We start from the raw sequence: 13,816 nt of genomic DNA, 5'->3' as shown, positions 1-13,816 counted from the left end.
TTTTTCCACAATAATCTTTTACTTTTTTTGATTTCAGTTGAGCTGCTCATGCGCTACCGTGATCACCGTAAAGCTTCTTCTAAAAAACGACGTTTCGAGGGAGGGGCGATATCAACAATAAATAATAACATTTTTTAAAATAAAAACACCAAAATGTATTCTGCGAGAGTTACCCTTCAGTATTATAAAGGCTCATTTGAATAAAAGTTCTAAAACATATTTAAAAAAAATTATGACAATCGTCCCTTTTTTCGGGCTCACCCCTTAATGCATACGAAATTTGAAATTTGTACCTTACAAGGAACAATGCCAAATACTTGTGTGAGCCACTGTACTTACCTATGTACTTATAAATAGTTTCGTTCTTCATGCCTTTTTATGCGCTGTGTTCCATAAAATTGCACATTGACATACTGAATAGCTTTAGAAAACGAGAGCTGCGTTATTTTTAGCATATTTACCTACATACATATTAAAGAAATTTGTAAACGTGAGACTCTCTTGTGGGTCAACGAAGGATTTAATTAAGTAGGCAATTCATTTTTACAAATTTTCTGTCTTTGGCGCAATCTTCAAATTTGCCGACAGTAAAAAATTAAAAATATTTAGAAGTATTTACGAGTATAAGAAAAATGCAGGAGTAAACATAAAAGAGTACTATGATCTTTTTTTATAACTTACAATGTTTTTCGAGTAAAAGTTGTTTAATACATTTTTTTAATATTGTTTATTCTTTAAGCAAAACTGTACAAGTTAAACTTTGAAACTTTAAACAAAGTTTTACTCCAATTTTAAAGTTTTTAATATGAAATTTTAGAAAAATTTCGAATATGCAGTACACTGAATTTTTTTGATTTTTTCAAAAATTTGGTTATTTATATGGTTTTGGTTAAAGAATGAACAATGTGGTGCGCATGGAACAAATGGTCCAAAAAGTCTTTGGGCCTCAGTGTTAATAAGGTGAAGGACAAAAGTGTTCACCGCCAATTAGAATGCAGTATTGATGAATAAATTTTGCCAAAACGCATTATTACCGTCGGCTGCGAAGATATTTGAAAGAACTAGCCAGCTATGAATTCTACAAGAAGCCAACGATACCAAGCTTCGAAGCCGAAGATGTGTAGAGAGGCATATGGCTCATATTGAATGGAAAGGAACAATTCGCTCGATCTGAGTTACAATCGAATACATTTATATTTCTTGGATTGTTTCTAACAGAGCTGAAAATCAAACGCAACGTGTTACTTCACAGCTTTATTATAGTTACAATATTTAACAAAAGGAAAATAGGCAAATTCAAAAAAACAAGTATTCGGGTATCCTTGCAGTTGTTTCGAGACTTTCTGAGAAATTTCTTTATAAAAATAGGTAGCTACAAGTACAAGGATCAAAATTGAAAATAAAATCTGGTTTAAGAGCACGCCAGTAATTTAGACAAAGTAAATAGGCTTAGGCTAGAATAGTTTATATCTCAGCGTGAATAGTTGTGCTTTAAAGAGGATCTCCATGATGCTAATAAGGGTAAAGGTGAGTGGCGTTTGTATAAATAACATCAGATACGCCGAAGATACCACCCTATTAGCAAGCGATATCGAAGACCTGCAAAATTTGATATCGAAAGTAACTAGAAGTAGTAAAGAATATGGCATCAAGTTAAACGTCAGCAAAACTAAGTTCATGGTGGACAATAGGAAAAATACATATAATAATATAAAATTGATAGTCATAGTATCGTACGAGGGGTGCCTTTTATATGTCGGGATTAGAGAACAAAAACAAATTTTAATCATCGAAAATCACTTTATTGTTTTTCAAAATATTCTCCATGAAGATCTATACACTTTTGCATGCGTTTGAACCAATTTTCGAAGCACTTTTGCCACTCTGAATGAGGTACCTCCAAAACATGCATTCTGAATGCCGCAACCGCTTCTTCAGGTGTCGAAAAACATTGACCTCTCAGTTTGTTTTTTACGTACGGGAATAAAAAGAAGTCATTCGGTGCCAAGTCAGGACTATACGGCGGATGACCCATTAATTCGATGTTTTGGGTGCTCAAAAATGCAGTTGTTTGAGCCGATGTGTGAGAGCTCGCATTGTCCTGGGGAAGAGTGATCCGTCTTTGGCGATTGGTTTTCCTAATTTCTAGGAAGACAACTGGCAAACAAATGGTTGTGTACCACTCACAATTTACTGTTCTGCGTTGTTCTAGTGGTACGGTTGTGACATGCCCAGTTTTTCCGAAAAAACAGGCGACCGGTTGCTTGGAAGTGCTTCGTGCGCGAACAACTTTTGTTGGATTTGGCTCATCTTGAAACACCCATACAGTCGACTGCTGTTTACTTTCGGGCTCATACGCGTAAATCCATGATTCATCACCTGTCACGATGTCATAGACGTGTTTCGAAGCCCCGTGATCGTATTTTTTGAGCATTTCCTTCGACCAATCGACACGAGCCTTTTTTTGAGCGATTGACAAATTGTGTGGGATCCAACGTGAACAAATTTTTTTGACAGTCAAATGTTTATGCAATATTGAATGTATGCTGGTCCCACTAATTCCTAAGATTGTCTCAATCTCACGATAGGTCACATGACAATCTTGCAATATCAGTTCGCGCACAGCATCAATGGTTTTCGGAACAACAACTGATTTTGGACGACCTTCACGAAATTCGTCTTGGAGTACTACGACCACGACCACGATTGAATTCGCCATACCATCGATAAACACTGGTCCTTGATGGAGCTTCAACGCCAAAAAATGAATTAAGTTCATCCATGCAATGTTGCTGAGTTCATCCACGTCGAAAGTTGTAAAAAATAATCGCACGAAAATGTTCACGATTTAATTCCATTTTTGGACCGGAATGAATCTTTTAAGTTACTGTAAAAAACACAAATAGCGCTGGTATTTTAAAACGTTCTGAGTACGTAAAAGCCAAAAAATGTCAAACTTTGCGATACAGCTGTCAGTTGCCAGATTGCAACACCAGGGTTGCCAAATCCCGACACATAAAAGGCACCCCTCGTAAGAGCAAGGGAGTTTATGTATCTAGATTAAATGAAAACGGGAATTTCTCCTCAAAGGTTAAAAAAAGGACAGAAATAGCACGGCAATCGTTTTGCAAGTACAAAAAATTCCTTACCAGTCATAACATTAACTTAAATCTTAAAATGCGCTTTGCAACTATTATCTTCTTCTTCTTCTTAGCGTCACAGTTCTTGGTGAACCCTTGCTTACTTCACAGCTTCTTGCCATCGATCTCGATTTACAGCCACTTCACTCCAGCATTGCACTCGCATTTTCCTAAGATCAGCTTCCACATCTTCTAGCCACCTTTTCCTAGGGCATCCCCTTTTTCTTTCTCCAATTGAGCGAAGATCTATTGCCTTTCACGTTGATTGCTCCCTTGGCATTCTAGCCACATGTCCCAGCCATTGAGTTGTCCAAGTCATTGAGACTTAATAAATCTTATTATAGTTTCTTTCTTAACTATGTCTTCCAGTTCAGCATTGTGCTTAATGCGATAAGTGCCATCTTCCAGTCTAAGCGGACCATAGATCTTTTGGAGCCCTCTTCTTTCAAAGCACATTAACCGTTTTGTCTCGTTAGCTTTCAGCGTCCATAGTTCACATCCATATGTAAGCATGTCGTATCAGTGCTTTATACTTTTTCATTTTTGCTCACGCGACATTATTTTAGATCTGGGCAATTTTAGATTAGCATTATATGCTTTATTGGCTGCCCGTATTGTCATTGATTGCTACCAACATGTCTTGGTTGGATGTAATGCCAAAGTAGGTGAACACATTTACACATTGGAATGAATTGGATACAATAATTGATCTTTATTTTACAAAAATTTTGCTTGGTCAATATTGTCTACGCAGTGGCAACATGGAGACTGAAGACCACAGATATGAACAGGCTGCAAACATTTGAAATCTGGCTATTCAGACGAATATTGAAAATTCCTAACAATGAAGTAATATTACGAATACGAAGCGACCGGAAACTCCTTAAACTATTAAACAGCGAAAAACAGCGTACCTCCGCCATTTGTGAGGATTCCGAAATATCATCTATTGCAAATTATTTTAAAGGGAAAAATAGAAAGTAAACGTGGCATTGGGAGAAAACAAATGCCTTGGACGCGAAATATACGTCATTGGACTGATGTCGGATGTATATAAAATAATTGTAAATAATACGGCGGCCGCCGTAGCCGAATGGGATGGTGCGTGGCTATCATTCGGAATTCGGAGAGAGCGTAGGTTCGAGTCTCGGTGAAAGACCAAAATTAAGAAAAAGTTTTTTCTAATAGCGGTCATCCCTCCGAGTATTTGTCTGCCATGAGAAGGCTCCTCATAAAAAATATTTTCCGTTCGCAATCGACTAGGTCCCTCTATTTGTAGAACAACATCAAGACGCACGCCACAAACAGGAGGAGGAGCTCGGCCAAACACCCAAAAAGGGTGTAAGAGCCAATTAGGTTTTGTAAGCTGAAATTATATTTAGGCATCGAATAGGCATAATAAAGAAAAAATAAGAGTTAGTACAGTGTTAATTAATTCACCGAGTTTAAATATTTAATCGCATAGCGTTTGAGCTAAACAAATTGATAGCCTTCAATCAGTTGAGTACAGGGTGAACGATATGAAGTGTTACCAACTTCATACTGCTTGTATCTGTAAAACAGCTCATGACATCAACGTCAAAATTGTTCTAATGACAGTTCAATATATTGTTTATAAGCCATCAAAAGCATTTGCGTCTCAGCTTTTTTGAATTTTTTTTTTCTGTGATGGAATTCAAACGTAATAGTTTGATTGCATTATATTTGGCTGGAAAATCACAACCACCCATTTTCGTGAGCTCAGTCACCTCAAAGTGAATAAAATGTTTGTGTACCGCACTATAAAACGTTACAATGATACTAGTAGCATTGCAAAACGCTATGGAGGTGGACCAAAAAAACCGCAACAACGCCAGAACTGGTTCGGAAAGTGACGGCTCGACGTGAACGAAATCCACGACAAAGTGGAAGAAAAATGGCCAAAGAACTGAAAATATCGCAAGACAGCATTCGACGCATATTGAAAAATGAGCTCAAGGTCAAGGCTTACAAGTTCCAAAAAGCACACGATCTTTCACCCCACCAAAAAAAAGTTTGGTGCGAAAGAGCAAAGGAGTTGTTGCGCTTGCACGAACGTGGCGAATTTCCTAACATTGTGTTTTCTGACAAAACAAATGTCCCAACTGAGCAATTCATAAACACTCAAAACGATCGTGTTTTCTTGACCGAACGCTCATACGAGAATTTGAGTCTACGTATGGCCACTCGAAGCAATTTCCCATCGCAAGTAATGGTTTGGGCCGCAGTGACCGCTGATGCACGCTCTCCAATCGTTTTTATCGAGCCTGGTGTCAAAATGAATGCGACTTATTATCGGGAAAATGTTTTAGAAGCTGCTTTAGAGACGTGGACACGGAAATATTTCGTTCGTAGACCATGGACGTTCCAACAGGACTCGGCACCGTCTCATAAAGCTCGTGTGAACCAAGAATGGTTAAAAAATCATGTTCCACACTTCATTTCGTCCACACAATGGCTTTCGAATTCGCCAGACGCAAATCCGATGGACTATTCCATCTGGTCCATTTTGGAGAGCAAGGTGAGAACTACAAAATATGCCAGTATGGATGCGCTGAAAAAAGCGATTATACAAGAATGGGCCAAAATACCTCAAGATCACATTCGTGCAGCATGCAACTCATTTTTTGACCGTTTGAAGGCTATAGTCAAGGCAAAAGGTAGTCATATCGAGCTAAAAAGAAATAAATGTTAAAATTCTAATCATTTTTGAACAATTTTGTCTTTGAAATCAATAAAAACTAATTTCACACAAAAAAGTTATGGTGTTTTGAATAGGTAGCACTTCATATCGTTCACCCTGTAGATCTGTGCCATCGATTTGGTCTTACAAATCCTGCAATTCTGCCCACTCCCTCGTTTCACTCCCCAACAACATTAAAAAATCGATTTTTGAGTTTTATTTATTTTTTTCTTTTTATTGGATTTTATTTATTTTTTTAATTAACTTTTCATGAAATTATTCACTTTTTATGCACTGTTTTTCCGCTTTCCTCCACTTGCACACTAGCACATACTTAAATATGCAATCTTATATGCTTTTCTGATTCATCCCGATTTGTTTTTTCTTTTTTTTTCTTTCTTCGAATGTCACAATGATACAATATGTATGTTGATAGTAACGACATTGCGAGAAATACACGCGTTAAAGGTAAATAGATATACATACCCATAGATATGGTAGCTTAAAATGTATCGCTTATAATAATTACAATACACAATTTCAATATATGTACATACATTAAATTATATTACATAAATTACGTTATGTTACGCATAACTTTAAGAACAAAACATAAACAAAACTACAAGCATACAACAGACTGGGGTATGTCACATACATACATACATATATGCATGTACTAAAGTGCATATGTAAGCTACGAGTGTTTAGCTATCAATCCGGTAATTGAAATGGAGCAGGCACAAGCCTGGACAAAACGAGAGTAAAATTTTGGAATATAAAAAATGCTTTTTAAGTTTTTGTAGGACAGCATTAGGGGCACACTAAAAGTTGTGGAAGTACCTGGGCCTACAATTTTCAAATTTTAATGGTCCCCCAACATTATTTTTATATGACAGAGTATATGATCGGGCCAATTGCGTCGTCCTTGAAATATTTTCTGACAATTATATATTATGATGACATGATACTCTATCCAGGCGTAAACAATTTTTAATGAATTGGAAAATATCGGTAATGTGGAAATCAGAAATCTTCTACAATTTTTTAAAAACACGCAGTGGTTCTAGGAGAGATAAGGATGAGTGTGTCCCATAGTTGACAACCGCTTACACCTAACCTATGCCATTCTCCATCTGTTTTGCACTAGTTCAGAGGCAATCATAAACTGATCCCTATGTAACTAGTTGTTTCGAGGGACTCAGAATTTTACTGTAGGGTGCAAGTAATAAAATATAACATACAAATATGCTCTACACGCTGTTTTACATACTACTACATATGCATTAGGTAATTAGGTAGTGGATTACAAACTAAAGCGATAGCATAATGTAAATTTAAGCCAATAACGACTAAATTACATATATGTATGTATGTGTAGTATATAAATGTGGAGCACATCCACATACATATATGTATTTTTTTTTCATTATGCATATATTTAAAATCAAAAATTAATGCTAAGTTACAATAATTTAAATACTAATTACATTTATATTATTAATTTTAGTCCTTAACTACGTATGGGTTTGCCTATTGAGGGAAAGGGATATGGGTGGAGGACTTACATATATCAACAATGTGATGGATGCATGACAGATTACAAAATGCTACATTTTATATGCATGTACATATGTCGATATGTGTATGTATAGGTATTTACATAGCACATCACATGCTTTAGGTAAGTTGGTATGGAATTTTTACATTTTTCAACGCTTTCTCTTTGCTTCAGTTGTAAATTAACAATAAAATGTTTGCGCTTAACAAATAATAAATGCATTTCAATGGATTAACAAATTATAAAGAAGTTTCAAATTTTTCGTCAATCGAAAAATACAACATTTTGTATACAAACTAAAGTCACACACTCGTACAACTACCACTACTACAATGAATTGCTAGTCAATTACAACTGTACATATATACTAACTAATTGCTTACTATATCGGCCATTTGCTAGAAGAACGTCATAACCAAAAAAAAAAAAAAATGTTTACAGAAATATGCAGAAATTAGCTGCAGCACTTCTTTTGTGCATGGCGGTATCTATTAACAGTAACTAACTTATTTCAAGAAAGGGTATATAATTTACTTTTACCAAGAGAGACATTTTTGCTTAGCAAATAGAAACCTGTAAGGACGATTCTCCCAACGTTTTGATTTCCCGCGTTATGACGTTCTTCCAGCAAACTAGAGCGATATGTATTTCGGTTAGTAAACCAACGATTACTTAGAAATAATGATTACAAATTTTCTTTCTAAATACCAACAGCTTAAAATAATTGACATCAGTGGTTGGGATTAGAATGTCTGTGTGTGTTTACATCATTCATTGTTGATTATCATCTGCATTGATTACATGTTTTACTCGAAAAGCTGAGCGACGTACAGATTTAGGTGCACCTCAGGACAACTAAATATTTGCATTACGACTTTTTCCACAAAAAAATTATTTTCTCTTGCCAAATAAGCCTTCTAGCCCCACTTGCTAGCGATCAGTTGCATATATTATGCATTTACATATATATGTACATATATACTAATGCATGTACATATATAACCAGATATTATATATTGCATATATACCACTTGGCGCAAAATTAATCACCCTATCGGAAGATTTATAATTTTTGCAAATCATATTTGACACTCGTGAGCTTGACCACTGCAGACACAAACAGACAAGCAACGAGGCGTATTAAGGTCGAAATAAAGATTTCCAACACTCAAAATCATTTTTTTGTTCAGTAAATAAAAGCTATAAAAACAAAATTGAATGATTAATTTTGCACCACTATGTACAAGGTAGCGCAAAACTAATCACCCTAACGGAAAATTTATACTTTGCAAATGGCGTCGCACGTCAGTCATAGTTGATACTTACGAAGTGGACAACTGCAGCTTACAAACAGACAAGCTATGGATCGGGCAAAGGTCAAAATAAAAATTGCCATCACTCAAACTCATTTATTTTTCTTTGATAAAAAAGTTATTAAAAAACGAAATTGTATGATTAATTTTGCGCCACCTTGTATATATACGTACATATGTAGGTATGTAAGCGCGTTCATTGCAATTATGTGCTTATGTATATTATTTGTAACTGATTTTTGTGTGCATCTGATTGGTTAGTTTCCGTCTTGGTTTTATTTTTATTCCTATGTTTTGTTTAATGTTATGTAAAAAGCGTAACTAAAAGCATATTTTCCCCGTTCACTGAATATAACTGTGCATCACTCTATATACTACGTACTATGTACGTAGGTGTATGCATTTAAATATGTATATGGATTTGTGTTTGACCACTACTAAAGCATACGTACACATCTATGTATGTATGTATGTATGTACACATATAGACTTCAACGCCTTCTGTCTCTATTTAACAAAACCCCAACAAATTATTACACTTAAAAACTCACATACATAGTACTGAAAGTGTACGTACGTATTTATGTGAGCAAGTGAAATCACAATCACTTTAACGCTGCAAGACAAGAAATCCATGTCAACCCTTTATTGCAGCCAAAAAGTCACATGGAAAAACTGCTCGAACAGTTTTTTAATTTTAAAGCAAAAATATATAATAGTTATATTTTGTATATGTATGTACATACATACATATCCGTATATGCATATGTATTTATGTATGTGAATCTGGCGCAATCAATAAAGTGCACCAGATACTTCTCCTTTGTTTTACTTTTACAGCGAGGATAAGTTCCATATGTAAACCTAAGCAAAAAATATATGTACTCGTATGTATGTAAGTATTTGTATATTAAAAAAAAATTGCTAACAAACTTAGTGTGTAAATTAAGTGGAAAAGTACGCAAACAAGAAGTGTTCGATTGTTGGTTTGGCTTAATGGGTAGAAAGGCATTCAAAAACCTCCTGCGCGTTGCATTTCGCTTTTAATTTTTATGTGTATTTGTATATATGCATACATGTTTAGAGTAGTGACACACATGAGGATTTTTCGCAGGTAGCTAAACAGCGTTTTAAAACATTTGAATAATAAAATAATTAAGCTCAAAGGCATTAGCAAATGTACATGAGATTTATTTCACACAAAGTGATTTGCTTTCTATTTATATGTTTTTCTTCCGATTCGGTTACTTGAATTGTTATGTTTACATTCTCATACAAATTTTGACACTCAAACCAACAAATTGCAAAAACAAAATAAATGGAGAAGCTCTACTGAAGTCACATAGTATGAATTCTCCTTGATTTCAATCATACAAATGGATTTTCAAACCTGGCAAGCGAAAATTCTGGTTCAAATTTCGCCCTCACTTAAATCATCTGATCACCTTTTGCAATAAATTCATTAAAGCATACATTGCTTGATCGCTTGTATGAAAAAGAGAATAAGAGTTAAATACAGAAGAAGAGGAAACTGTCAGACACCTTTTATGTGAGTGTGAAAGCTTAGCGACAAGGATGCTCTGCACTCTTGACATGGCATTTTCAATTGATGTAGCGGACATAGGGCATCTAAAACTAACGAAGCTTTGCCTTTTTATTAAAGCTACCGGATGGTTTGAAAAGGAACCCATAAGGTAGCTCCAGGATAAGTGCCAGTGGTATCGCAATGGCCCTTTGAAAGATCTAAGTGTGTCATTGCGACAGCCACCCCACCTACCTACCTACCTGAGAGCTATATAAAGCGAAATCACTATAACCCAAAATTCAAGGGACCATCAAAAAAGATACTACAAGTTAGCGCGATTTTCGAGTTAGCAGAATTACGAGTTATAAAAAACTATGAGATTACGAGCTATAAAGCACTTTTTCAAAACCAAACGATAGCGATTTTTTCATTTGGTCCTATTCCTCTTCCTATTTGTGGTGTGCGTTTTGATGTTTTGCCACAATTGGAGGGACCTACAATTTTGAGCCGACTCCGAACGTCAAATAATTTTTTAGAGAAGCTTTTGCAAGGAAAAAATACACTCCGGCCAAGGACTGTCACTCAGGCAGCATCCTTCGCACATGTTTGGTGAAGGTCTACAACAACAACACCATGAAGAAAGAATAAAAGAATTTCAGTTTCTATATAATATAAACTGGCTAATAGTCCAAAATCCCATTGGAAATCAATTACATCAAGTGAATGGGTTCCCACTAAAGAGATAATTAGACAAGAATAATTCAAATTAAGGAAAACTGATTTTGGAACTCAATTTAAATGGAAAAATTCATTCTTTTGTAGCATAGTGCAGAAATTAGTTTTCTTGAAAAGCATTTCGAGACGGTTTATCAAAAATTGTATCAAATTAAAACTCTATAAAAACCGTTTTTAAAAAATTGTTTTAGTAACCGATTGTTGAGTCAATTTACTCGATGATTGGATTTCCTGCACATTCTCTTTTAAAGAAGTCTTCGGAAATCTGCAAACTTTTATACGAGGACTTTTTGTTTGCGGCTTTCCTTGCATGTTTTTTGACGTTTAAGTGGAGAATTTTCTTTGGTCATTTACTTAAATAAAAATACGAAAATGGGAATAGGATGAAAACAAAGTGTCAAAATAAACCCTCGATTGACCGTGCGTCCATGCCTACCCCGTTGACTTCTCTACACTTTTTGCCACTAAGCTCCACAAGCATAACTTTTCATTCCCCCTTTTGGTACACCCAGGCTTGGCTCTTATGGTACTGTATGATTATGGTAAATCATCACACAGGTTTAAAAATAGAAAATTTCATAAGAAGCAATGTATTTAAAACAGGCCCATATAGAAAGCCGATGAAGCGACGCTTGGGGTGTTTGAGATAAAGATTCTGCGTACGATTTTTGGACCTTTGCGAGTTGGCAACGGCGAATATCGCAGGCGATGGATCGATGACCTGTATGAGTTTTACGGCGACATAGACATAGCGCAGCGAATAAAGCTCCAGCTGCTACGTTGGCTGGGTCATGTCGTCCGAATGGATACAAACGCTCCGGCTTTGAAAGTATTCGATGCGGTACCAGCTGGTGGTAGCAGAGGAAGAGGAAGGCCTCCTTTGCTTTGGAAAGATCAGATGGAGAAAGACTTGACTTCACGTGGTGTGTCCAACTGGCGCCGGTTAGCACGAGAAAGAAACGACTGGCGCGCTTTATTAAACTCGGCCAAAATCGTGTAAGCGGTTATCGCGCCAATTAAGAAAGGAAGGAAGGAGAAAGCTTCCAAATTGTTTGCTTTTCTCAGATATAACTATTTTACGACCGGATTGAGTATGCAACTTTTTGTCTGAGCGTTTTGTCTAATTTTGTAGAACATTTTAAATCTTCAGTTCCATCACGAAATGATCGTTTAGAAGCCATTTTTTGGAAAGTAGAAATAAAATAGCATTTAGGAGGTCGCTAAAGGGTTAAAATGTTCTAAAAAGTTATTCGTCGGAAAATTTCACTAGGGATATTCTCGGACAAAATCTTGCACAAAGAAAGTGAGAGTCCACAGAAAATAAAGAACAAATATGACTCCTTGAAATATGCAACAACTTTCTTATGATCTCTTTTAACAGCATTAGCGACGGCAACAGTGCAGATATACCAAATTAGAGGCAATTAAGTTTTCTATCTCTCGTTCACACGTAATCTTTCAATGAAATAACTTAAACCTTTCAATATATTAAAAAAGTGTTTTTATTAGGTGTTGTTTGCAAAAATATGAAAATTTTCAATTTTTATTGTAAGAAATATATTAGAACATGACTTTCGAAGTTTTGTTACCCTCAGGATTTTTATTTTTAAACTAATATGTCTGGAAAAAATTTGTTCGCATTAGAATAAAATTGGGCAACTTAAAATTGATTAGTATTTTTTTTTTTTTTTAATATCTTCAGTTGGTTTGCCTAGTAAGAAATTACTTACTAGTACGAAATCACTACTATTTTTTCTTTAATCCAAAATTGTTCTTTGCCGATATTTTAGCGACCGATTAGCAATTTTGCAAAAGAATGGCATGGCCTGGCTCTTGGGGTTCTTTCGGCTGTAAACTAGTGTAAATTGCGCAAAGCCAGTGTTAAGGCCATGCGAGTAATAAGAAATTGAATGAAAATTTAATAAAAAAAACATTTATTGGAAAAAAATATTTCAAAAGAAAAAAATTCATTTGTAAACGGAAAATTAACAAACAAAAAATTTATAAAAATGTATATATGAGTATAAAAAAAGAGACTGCTTTTATTGTACATATTTCAATAACGTTAATTGCTTTGTTCGCAAAACACAATGAAGAAACGATTGTAATTTAGTGCAAGTCCGTTTGTTATAAATGGGGCGAGAAGCTATGGCTGTTGTTGCCGCTCATGTGAAGAACAATGCCTGTCGAATAAGAAGTTGCAATGGCAGTTTTCGGCTGCCTAAAAAAACGCGTCGTTTCGGATATGTAAATCCGACTAGAACAGAGCAAATCATTGCATTTACGAACGAATGAACTCGATTCAAAATATCGACTCCGGATTGCGGCATTTTTAAGCATTTTTTTACCTAGCCAATAATAAAGTGACTTTTACTAACCGAACCGATAACCTATTGCCAACTTTAAAGTGCACTTTAACTTTTACTTGTTTTTTCAATTAGCTGTCAATGAGAAATTTGCTCATTCATATTTTTTCCGGACATATAAGCCAACCTTGAATTATTAAATTTGACAAAAATGCCGATAAACAGGCATAATAAAGCGGGCTGCAATACTTGAGGTTAGCTGAGCGAACGGTGCTTATAGCATTAACATACGTACGATCCTCATTGCCGTCAATCGCCCACTGGTTAAAAATTAATCGAAAGTTATCTAAGTGTTGTACGTAATTTTTTTGTTTTTGTTTTACTTTTCTAAGTAACAGCCAAGGGAGAACCAATTTTCGGTAGAGAAAATGCTTTTTTAATTTCCTGTTTCGCTATGATTTTCCACATGCATATGTAGCCGTATGTATGTATGAAGCAAAAATTTACCTAATGTGTGCGCACTCATAGTCCCATC

The sequence above is a fragment of the Anastrepha obliqua genome, chromosome 2 (genome assembly GCF_027943255.1).
Source record: "Anastrepha obliqua isolate idAnaObli1 chromosome 2, idAnaObli1_1.0, whole genome shotgun sequence".
NCBI lineage: Eukaryota > Metazoa > Arthropoda > Insecta > Diptera > Tephritidae > Anastrepha > Anastrepha obliqua.
This window is presented reverse-complemented; position numbering follows the sequence as displayed.